The sequence below is a fragment of the Otolemur garnettii genome, unplaced genomic scaffold (assembly GCF_000181295.1).
Source record: "Otolemur garnettii isolate 467f Iridium unplaced genomic scaffold, OtoGar3 scaffold00178, whole genome shotgun sequence".
NCBI lineage: Eukaryota > Metazoa > Chordata > Mammalia > Primates > Galagidae > Otolemur > Otolemur garnettii.
Genome location: NW_003852573.1, coordinates 121,113 through 132,513, shown reverse-complemented (window position 1 = coordinate 132,513; position 11,401 = coordinate 121,113).

The window sequence follows — 11,401 nt, the reverse complement described above, 5'->3', positions numbered from 1 at the left end:
AGAGGGCACAGGACTGGGACCCCCAGGGTGGGCTTTGCACACTGGAGACCGCTGCTCCTCCCTTCCGGGAAGGCCCTTCCAAAGACACAACCAGCCCTCAGCCAGGCAGGCAGGGGGTAGAGCCAAGTAATGCTCACATCATCTTCTCTTTAAGGAAGAAAATGCATCTTAAAAGCAGTGGGAGCTAATTTGCTCTTCTCTCATCAATCACCCGGTACAGAAAACAAAACACACTCCAGCAATCCCAGAATGGCTGCTAGGAGACTCCAGGCAGGCAGGGGACTCTGGAGAGGGGATGTTTTTCTCTTCATGGGTTTAATAAAATGAATCTTAAGGACACATGGCGAATGCGTGACTGTGTCTGTGTGTGTGTGTGTGTGAAGGAATATTTCGGGGCCCATGTTTAACATGGTGCCAGCCTTCTCCTGGCTTCTAAGTAGTCTTGACCCCTGTCTCGCTTCTTTTTTGATCCCTGTGTGGGTAGTGGGGAATCTATCAACTGGGAATTTTTTATACTTCTGCTTCGAGAAAAGGAACAACACCCAGATAGCACTGTGGAAACAAGAGTTGAGATTAACCCTTCTCTGTCTTGTTTTGCAGTTTTTGGCCAGGGTTGGGTTTGAACCCTCCACCTCCGGTATATGGGGCCAGCGCCCTACCCCTTTGAGCCACGGGTGCTGCCCCCTCTCTCTGTCTTTAAGCTCATCAGTAGTGAGGGTCTGCTCCTCCTGAGCTTCAGTTTCCTGTCTGTAGAATGGGGGAGTCTCCCTCTTCCTTCTCTGTCCCACACTGCTGGAATGAGGAAAAGTGGCAGCGTTACCAACACTGGGGACTTAGAGACCACAGAGGACCCCGGTGCTCTGGCTGTGCCCATCTGGGGCTGGGGGTTGGGTGGGAACTCTGACCTCGTCCTCCACGGTGGCTGTGGGAGAAGTGCTCCCCCCGGGAGTGCTGCGTGGCAGGCGCTGTCTCTCGCTGCTCGGAGATGCGCCCCGGCCAGCGCCCTTCCTCACTTTCTTTCTTTCCCTCCCTGTCTCGTCTTCCTCTTTCTCTCCTTCTCTCTTGTCCTCTTCCTTCTACTCCTGTATCCATCGTGACCATATTTTCCAAATTAAAAGTTGGGACATAGCCTGAAAATGGGCTCCAGTATTTGGAATATGGGTGTTTATGGCACCCTGGGATGCACGGCCACTCTAAACACCCCGCTCCATGCACTTGCTCCCCTGCCCTGCATCTATCTGCCCTGGGCCAGAGCTCCATGGCCAGAAGACAATCAGTTGGGGTCAGTTCGATGCCAAATATCCAGATGTTTAGAAACGTCCAGATGGTGGATTTCGTATTTGCAGTTCTGTTTATTCTGGATGCCCTGTGGACACAATTCAGTAGAAACAAATAGATGAATAAATAAAGCAAACCTCCACAACCCAAGCGGGGAATTGTTTAGCCTCTTGTATTCAAACAAGTGATAGATTGGTTTCCTTTCTTTGTGCTGGCATTATTTTGGCAGCGTGCTGTGCGGACATCACATAAGCCATCTCTGACGGCACTGAGGATCCTCCTGGGAAAAGACTCTTCCAGGGAAAGAACACCCTGGCCTGGTTTTCTGGCCCCATAAGGTCTGTGTAATACTAAGTGGAGCCCAAAGTCCAAATTCCTATCATGTCATCCCTCCATCCATCCATACACATCCACCTACCTACCCAGCTATCCATCTGCTTTTTCCTTCCTTCCCGCCTCCCTTCCTCCTTCCCTTCCCATTTTCCTCCTTTCCTTCCTTCTTCCCTTCCTCCCTCCTTCCAAATGTACCCACGTGTCTCCTGCACGCCTGCACTGTAGTGAATACTCACCGTTGCCTGCCAGGACTCCCCCTTCACTGGGGAGAGAGATGTGCACCCAGCAGCTCTTCCTAGCTTTACGTTCCTCCTGATCCCGAGTTGGGGCGTTGTCTTCTGGAGTCTACAGAATCCTAGAGAGGGCTACTCCTTTGCGGTAGGCCGCTCTCCTCCCCAACACATAAAAAGAGATATATACGTACCAATTTGAATGGTGTCCTTTTCTCCCTGTCTCTCTAGAACGCTTACTTGATGTCTCTCTGCGGAATAGCAGCCCTCCCGCCCTGGAGAGCAGCACACCCCAGACAAGGGGGAGGACGTTTCCTCCCTCCGAATATCCTCCCCTCACCTCCCCACTCCAGGCGGAGCAGATGGACAGGGAGGCAGAGCCGCCTGCTTGTTTCAGTCCTCACTGGGGTCTGGCCTGGTGGTCGAGGGTAACCAAGAGGAGAGAAGCCTCACGGCTTCCGCAGCTTCATTAAACATATTTACAAAGTCCAGGCCTGGTTGACTAGTGAGACACAGTGAGACAGAGGATGGTGTTGCATTATAAGATTAATAAACCAATTAAATAAAGACTGCAGCAGCCTGGTGGCCCCATTGGGGCCGGAGGCAAGTTTGACAGCTGCTCTTTTCTGATGATTGCCACAGATTTCAGGAGTAAAGACAGCCTGGGCTTCTCCCATTCCAGGAGCGAATACCCCAGGCTGTTGTCCTAGCTAATCACTCAGACTGCTAGTCAAGTTGTTTCCTAAGCCCGTAGGTTGGATGTCATGTTTAGCCAACTGGGAAAAAAAGAGCTATTTCCTCTGCTCTAATCTTTAAAAAAGAAAAGCAGCACTTGCTTGTGAGACCACTTACTTTTCCCTGGGATGCACATTGCTGGGAGGAGTGGTACGGGGGAAGGGGATTCAGGGAACCCCAGCAGGCAATGGGCAAAGGCCACCTCCTGCTGAGTGACAGTCTTCTGGTGTCTCTGTCCCCTTCTGTCAGCCTCAGCACGCTCCTCCACAGCTCTGGCTCTCTCAGAATCAAATCACTGTGTTACATTGTGTTTAAAAGACTTGCCCCTCCCCCCCAATTGCCTGAGACATTAGTGGTCAAAACAGGTCCTTATGCACCTTCCAGTGAAGAACCTGCCTTTGGGAAGGAACAAAACAAGCCCCCCTACTCAGACAGTGGCAGGGAGGGGTGAGACCCACAGGCCTCTCTATTTTCAAGATCACCTGTGGGCATATTTTCCCAAGAGTCCTGCATATCCCTTTCCTGTTAGCTCCTGGGCCAGAGTCCAAAGGCTCTTGCTCAAATCCTCATGAGTGAGACCATGGACGGACAGGTCCCCATGCAAAGGTGTGTCAGTTAGGAGCCCTCGCTGTCAGCAATATCCAAAAGCATTAAAGACTGTGTCAGGGCTTCTTATCCCGCGTGGCTGTGCCAGCTGTGGGTGCAGGGGCCTGGCATTGCAGCAGCTCCTGGCCTTGGTGTTCACAGCTGTCAGACTGCTCTGATCAGGAGTCTGGAGGGACGGAGGGGACTGGCCAAGTTCCAGGGATTTTAGCTGCTTCATTTGCAAACAAAAAGAAAATAAAGATGGGGGATAGTGATGAAGTAAAATTGATTCTGCTCCCTTTATGCGGCTGGCAGAGAAGCAAGGGGAATAATGTGAGTTCTAGATAAACGTGAATATGTATAGTTATCAGGCAGGGCTTTCATTCCTCTCTGCAGCAAAACAGGGAATGACTGGATCGGACTGACCTGGGACTCAGCACTTGTGATCTTGGCAACTTGTTGAAACTCTGAGCATCATTTAAAATGGGAATGACAGTGCTTGAGGTTGAAAGTGTTGTCCTGGGCATCGCGATCAGTCTTTGTCACTTCCTAGTTGCTTAACCTTGGAAGATTTATTTAAGCCTCATTTTTCTCGTCTGCAAAATGAGGATAGTAACAATTCCTACCTCACAGGATTAGTTAAGAATTGATGAAGATCATTTATGCTCAGTCCCCAGCTCAGTGCCTGGTATGTAGTGAATGCTTAGTGCTAGCATATATAACCATACAGGATAATAATTAAGATTCTTTAGTTAATATCTGAGATTATACACAAAGCATCCTGTGTAGTATCTAACACATGGCAGATGGTCTTTACCCCCTCGCCTTCCTAAATGAACAAACCAGCTTTTGGAAACTTTGGTCCAGGGAGGCATTGCTTTTTCTAAGAGGAAGAATGTAAGGAACAATCTGAAAAGGATGTGGGTCGGAAAAACCACTCCACAGGCAGCAGGGGGTGGCGTCAGCTGTGAGGACCCCTCCTGCCCCCGGCCTCAGAGGCATTCCCCTTTAGTTGTGTTCCTACCCTCTGAGAGGACCCTGAAAATGTACGTATCTTCTCAAACATCTTCAAGTTACCATCTATGGTTTTCTCCCTGAGTTGGAATCATCCCAGAGGATATAATTTCAGGGTATTATAAATATTGACTCTTTAAAATGAAACCATTATCCCTTGCTAAGTGTAGTCAATGGAATGCAAATAACCATAGTTACTTGGTCTCTACCATTGTCAACTTAAAAACCATGTGAATAAGCTATTCCTTTAACACTGGGAAATTTTCTTTCATTCTCTAACCTTATTAAACTCATTTTTCTATTCTATCCCCCACAGAATTTTATCCAAATGTAGTATGTTTTTGTGTCCGATAGTCTTTTTAAGTAGGCAGCTCATAATGTGATGTACCCTCACGTTGTATGTGATCAGAAATTTTCTTGTGACTATATTTCCATAAGGTTCTAAAGGTTAAAAATACTTCTTGAAGGAGTGATCATTGTAATTCTTACAGTATACAAATGACCAAACTAACACAAGTAGATAACAGATAATTAGATAACAAATATTGCTAGAGTAGGAAAGAATACAGCATTGATTCTACTCTTCATTGAAAATTTGGTTTGTTTTTATAGATGTGAACACTGATAAGTCTTGCTTACGTGAATAGGTTAATGGGATGAAGAGATGTTTTATGATGATAACTTCATTAATAATCTGAACACTTTTTTGGGTTCAAGGGCTCCAAATCACCCAGTGATCCATTGAAAATTATTTTTTCCTTCAATCTCGTTGAAGGAGGAAAAGACATCTTATGAGATATCTTAACCAGAATTAGAACCACTCACTTTCTAAATTTCTGTTATTATCCAAAAAGTCTTTTTCCAAATTTATTCTATGACTATTAATTATATCTATTTTTTTCACTTAGAGGCATTTTGTCTTATCCCATTTATTAAGAAAGGGTTGGGAAATTAAAGTATTGTAAGTTTCAATGTACCTTTTCTGATGTAATTTAAAGCAATAAGATGCATTTATTTTATTACATGCTTTAAGTATCTTTTTGTCAACCCCGTATAGCTCAGATTTAGCTCTTTCAATTTATGGAAAATGTCTTGTGCATAATCTGTTCAGCAAAGCTAGTCTTCCTTGTCAAACCACTCTGTAAATCAGACTTACTTTCTGTAAGAGGAAGTCTGGCTTACATTTTCAATTCAAATCAACATTATATGTTTTAAGAAATGTAAAAACCACTGTAAGAAGAATTACTTCTAATCTTGTCGAAAAGATTACTAAAAGCAGTTAAGATTGAAATCATGAAGGATATAATATACTGAATTTCTGTTATGATGAACTATGAAAACAAGAATAAATCTATATGCTGTTTCTCATTACTTTGCTACAATTAGATATTATGTGCACCCCAAACTGTAAGTTATTTATAAGACAATAGACAAACTAAAAGGTGTAGGTTTTTTTTTTTTCTTTTTAGTAAACGTGTATGCATGTGTGCAGTAAACTTTAGAGTTCACTTTGGAAATAAATGAGAGTCTTGTGTAGGACACTGAAATAACTCCTTTAATTTCAGTAGACATTGATATAAACTCTCCAACTAATTTAATGGAAGAGGAAGGTATATATTACTAAAAATAAATTGGCCCAGGAGCTAGCATTTAATTTTATTTTTTGATTAATTGGACATGTAGGAAGAACACATTTTAAATATTTTATAAGATGAAATAGTCTCAGGATTGATTGTAATTGGAATGTGTATCTCATTATATCACTTGATAAAAAAGATTTTAACTACCAGCTGGATAATGCACACTGCATTCAAAAGAAATCACATCAAATTTTTATCTAAGGGTTTTATCCAGCACAACTTACCAAGTCAGTAAGCCCTGAAAATGTTTCCTTTGTGTTTAAAAGAATCAAGTTTAGAAATCTGTGCTAGCTGTTGGAAAGTTCTTCCTTCTCTCCTTCCCTCTTTCTTTCTGTTTCTCTCTTCTTGCTTTTTTTCCCACATCCTAGAATTGGTATTGAGAATAGTTGAAAAGAGAGTTCCTTATGTTTAATGTGTGTGTGTGTTGGGTGGGTGAGTGAAGCCATTTTTAGCCTTCATTATTCCTTACACCCTTGTGTTTTTATTATTATTATTTTTGTTCTCCTCAGACCCTGTCAAAAGCAATGTATTCTTTGACAGGCCTTGAGGAACGCAGAGAAGAGGTCTCACCCCACATTACCAGCATTCTCACTGCCTATGCGCCATAAAACGCCTGATTGAGGACCACTTCTGCCAGGGCTGGTTCATACAGCTGTGGTTTGCTCTTAATGCAAAGCTGTGTCATATACAGCAGGGAAGAACTGGAAGCCCTATGATGGGCTTATCGTGTCATTAACAAGAAGACTCACCCCCAAATAATGTTCTTAATTGTCCTTTCTGTTGGTGCCTTGAAGGATTTCACACACTGGAGAGTACGGCATAGTAAGGTTAGGAAGGGGTGAGGGAAGCCCCTTTCTTTTGTAAAGGGGGGACCAGCAGCTAAGAAGGGGAGGAGAGAAAAGGGAACTGACAGGACAGCAGGAAATGATCATGTGGCCTTTGAGCACCTGCAATGGATCAAAACAGCTGCATCTGCCCGCCCCTGAGGAAGTCCTCAGGGATGGAGTGTCTTTCTCCACCACCGGCTCCCATATGCTCTCACACAAACCAGACACTCCCAATACACCTTCACTCCTCAAACCCCCCTGCACTCACACACGTGCACTCACAGGCTCACTGCATACTCACTCTCACACATCTGCACACTTACGTACCTTCACACTCACACAACGAAACACACCTACATTCACACACATTTCAGAGGTTGGCAGAAGGCTCAGAGAGGTCTTTTATTTGTTTCAGGCCACACAGCACAGCTGTGTATCCCAGTTTTAAGACCAATGCTCTAGGACAGTGTCTATACCTCCCTTCACGCATGACAAAAGTCTTGTTTTCCTTTTAGGAAACTGGGCGTGCTCAGTTGAGATCCTTGCCCTTCCTTTTCTTGGGTGATAAGGCAGCAGGGCCAGGCATGTCCTAGTGGATCTTGGAGTTGCCCACAGCTGCATCAGCAGAGCACTGCCTGTCCTGGGGGTAGAGTGTTGTTCCCTGAGGCAATGCAGCCAGGGAGACCTGTCCTAATAGCTTACAAGCCCAGAAATGTACTTACCTGATGGTCAGGCCCAGCATCAGTCCCTGGTCGGTGGCGTACAGGGATCATTCTTAATCTGCCCAAGACACACTTGTGCACCTTGGGTCCAGCTTATCCCGAGGAACGCAGCATAACTGGCCGAGCCGTCACCTTGAGATATAGTTCCAGGTTTGTCTCTGCTGTGCTGTGAGACCTGGAGCAAATAAAGACCTCCTGGGCCCCCACAACCTCTGCAGCACGTGTGAGGAGTGTAAGCATGTGTGGACACGTATGTGTGTATGTACATGTGTGCAGGCGCCTGAGTGTGTGGACGTGTGTAGAGTGAGCCTGTTTCTGTGCGTGCGAGGCTGTGTGAGAGTCTGAGAGTTTCGGCATGTGTGTGTGGTGCCAGTATGTGAGTGTGAGAATGTAAATGTGAAGGTACGTGAAGCTCTGAGAGTGTGCGGTGAGTGTGACTGTGTGCACATATGGAGATGGTGGAGGAAGGGGGAAGCAAAAGGAATCTTTAAAGGAATTTCTATGTTTTCAACAGATACTGATTTGGTACGTATGACATGTGTTCACTGCTGGCCTCAAGGGTTTGGAGTTTAATGACAAACAGCCCTTGCTCTCATGGAGTTGTCGTCTGGAATTCAGGTAAGAATATATCCTCCTGAAATTCACTGTGAGAGTTTCAAGAGGGGCTGTTAGGGAGCGTGATGCCCTGCACATGTCCCCTCCACATTCATGTTGCAGCCTGAACCCCCAAGGTTGTGTATTAGGATTCATTCACGAAGGTGGAGCCCTCCTGAATGAGATTAGTGCCCTCAGAAGGCCTGAGGGAATCCTTCGGCCCTTCCACTGTATGAGGAGACAATGAGAAGTTGGCAATCACCAACTTGCCAACTCACCAGAACCTGACCGTGCTGGTACCTATCTCAGACTTACAGTTTCCAGAACAGTGAGCAAGAAATTTCTATGGCTTATGAACCACCAGTCTGTAGCAATTTGTTATAGTGTCCCAAGTGGAGTAAGACAGGGAGCTCTGGGGGCACAGAGAGGATCAGCTGGACAGAGAGGGATGGGCTGGGCCTGGGGTGAGAGCCAGTGGGGAGGTGCAGCGTGCTCTGGCCCTGTGCTGCCCACTGTGGTAGCCACTAGCCATGTGGCAAGTCATTATCAAGATGTGCTGTAAGTGTATGTGGGTCATTGTGAAAGTTTTGAGATATACAAAAATCAAGAAACGCCAAATCTGTGCAGCTGGAACCAAATGAAGCCTTCCCAGCAACACCAATAAGCCAAGCAAGTTGAAACTCACATAGGTGAATCCTACGGATTCCTACTATTGATGGTTTTTCCTGGAAGTGAAATAATGGACTAGAACACAGTCTGTCTCGAAACTTTCATCCTGACCCACATAAAATACACACCAGATTTTGAAGACTTGGTATGAAAAAGAGTACAAACTCTCTCAATAATTTTTATATTGATTACATATTCGAGTGATAACATTTTGGATGGATGGAGTTATAAAACATTATCATTCATGACAACATCACCCCTTTCTTTCACTGTGGCTATTAGGAAACTTAAGATCGCATGTGTGGCCCATGCCCTATTTTCTGTTGGCCAGCACTGCTCTAGGCAACAAGAACAGTCTCGTTGCCTAGTTTGATGGGGAGTTCGATGGGGTTTGGGGAGTTGGAAGGGATTTTGAATTGCTGAGTGTGAGTTTGGGGGAGGGCTGGTGAGAGTTGAGACTGGAGGGGTCACGGGGCAGCATCACAAAGGGCCTCAGTGAGCCCTTCAGAGCAGCCTGACTGTATCCTGGGGGCAGCGGCAAGGATGTCAAGCAGCAATGTGATCAGATCGGATTGGCATGCGTTGGAAATTCCATGCTGGCTCCTTCAGGGAAAACGGAGTGAGAAGCAAGGGCAAAACTGAACTCAGGAAGACCAGGCGGCAGCTCTAGTTAGGGTCCCAGGGATAGAAGACAGCAGCCAGGGATTGGGTGTTCTCAGTGTGGATTCAGGGAAGGGAACCATCAATCTGAGCACCTTTATTAACAGACAGCAAAGAACCCTCCAAAAATACTCATGGAATTCTCAAACCATAGATGAATAGCACAGGAAGGGAGCTTAGAAGTTATATGGGCATTCTTCCTTAGGGCTTCTGATAGGACGGGGCCACTTCATCCCAAACCAGGAGAACTATACAACAGGCAGGTGCTTTTCTTCTTAGGCTGGAAAAAGGAGATTTTCTTCCCAACAGAAGCTTGTCAAAGCAGTGGCATTGTGAGTGTACCTGGAATGCAGACCACAAAGCCCGTCCAGCCTGTTCTGCATGTCATCTATAACAGGTGGCTCTGCAGGCTGCTGTCCCACTGAAAATTTGGACCAGTGGTTTTAGTGTCTCTTTCTGCAGAAGCCAGAGCTTTGGCAGATGCTTGGGGAATGGTAGGGTGCCTGTCAAGGGTGGCTCCTTGGGGGTGCCCACTTTTCCACTCATAGTACGACAGCCTTTGGCATTTGATGTACCTGACTTAAAAGATGCTACTTGCTAGCTATTTTTACAACAGTCTCTCAACTGCTTGCCCCATTGCTGATTATGTTCACTGGCCTCAACCTCTGATGCTATTTGTGAGCTAAATCTAATTACAGTAGAACCTCCATAGCTGACAGGCTCCCTACATCTACTTCCTGAAGTTGACCTAAAGTTCATAGACCAGACATGCACCACATGTACGTGTCAGTACAGTGGGCCTAGTTCCTTATGTTAATCACCTCTGTATGTGGACCAGTTTGTCACAGTCCCTTGGGTGGTCAACTTATAAAGGTTCTACTGTACTTTACTCCCTGCCTTAAAATCTTTCAAGATAGGGTGGTGCCTGTGGCTCAAAGGAGTAGGGTGCCGACGCCATATGCTGGAGGTGGCAGGTTCAAATCTAGCCCCAGCTAAAAACTGCAAAAAAAAAAAAAAAAAAAATCTTCTAAGATGTCCCCTGGACCCTAGTCCAGATCCCAGCACTCCTTGATGGGGTATTCACAGCTCCCTACAATCTGGTCCTTTTCCTCTGCAACCTCATCCCCCATCATTCTTTCCAAGTCTCTAACCCTCTAAGGATGCTCAGCTGCCTGAGAGCCTCAGAATATACCACACCTTGACTCGTGGTGTTTCCTACTGGCTGTCAGATTTCTACTTTCTTTTCCTTGAGGTAGGCACATTTTCCAAGGCCTAGGTAAAATTATAACAGGTTGAACATCCCCAATTTCAAAATCTACAATCTCAAAATGCTACAAAATCTGAAACTTGAGCACCAAAAATTGCACACTTGACCTCATGTGATGGGTCACAGTCAAAACTTTATTTCATGCACAGAGGTATTAAAAACATCATATAAATTATCTTCAGGATGTGTGCGTGAGCCACACGTGAAACATACATGAATTTTATGTCTAGACTCGGTCCTATCCCTAAGGTCTCTCATTATGTATATGCAAATATTCCAAAATTTGTGAGAAATCTTCAGGGAGAAGGAAAATCAGAAATTCAGATCTGCATAAAGAAAGGATGAGCACCCCAGAAAGAATAAATCAAGGTAAAATAAAAAACTTTTATTTTTCTTATTCTTAATTGATCTAATACATAAGTGTTCAAAATAGTAAAACAACAATGTGTTAGGTAATTATAGTACCTAATAGAGATATAGTAGAGAAGATTGGGAATGCTGTGTTATACCCATGAAGCTATATACTACCTGTGAAACAATATAGTGTTATTTGAAAGCAGACTTGCATTACTGTAAATGTGCACAGTAAACTCTAAGGCAACAACTACACAGTTTTTTAAAAGTGGTAAACTCACATGCTAAGGGAAGAGAGCAAATGGAATCACGGAAAATGCTTGATTAAAACTGGAAAAAGCAAAAAAAGAAGACAACACAGGCGACAAATAGAACACAGTTAAAATGTGGTAGATATTAGTCTAGCTACATCAATAATCACTTTAAATATGAATGGCCTACACACACCAGTTAAAAGACTTTCTTCTTAGGCTGGAAAAAGGAGATTTTCTTC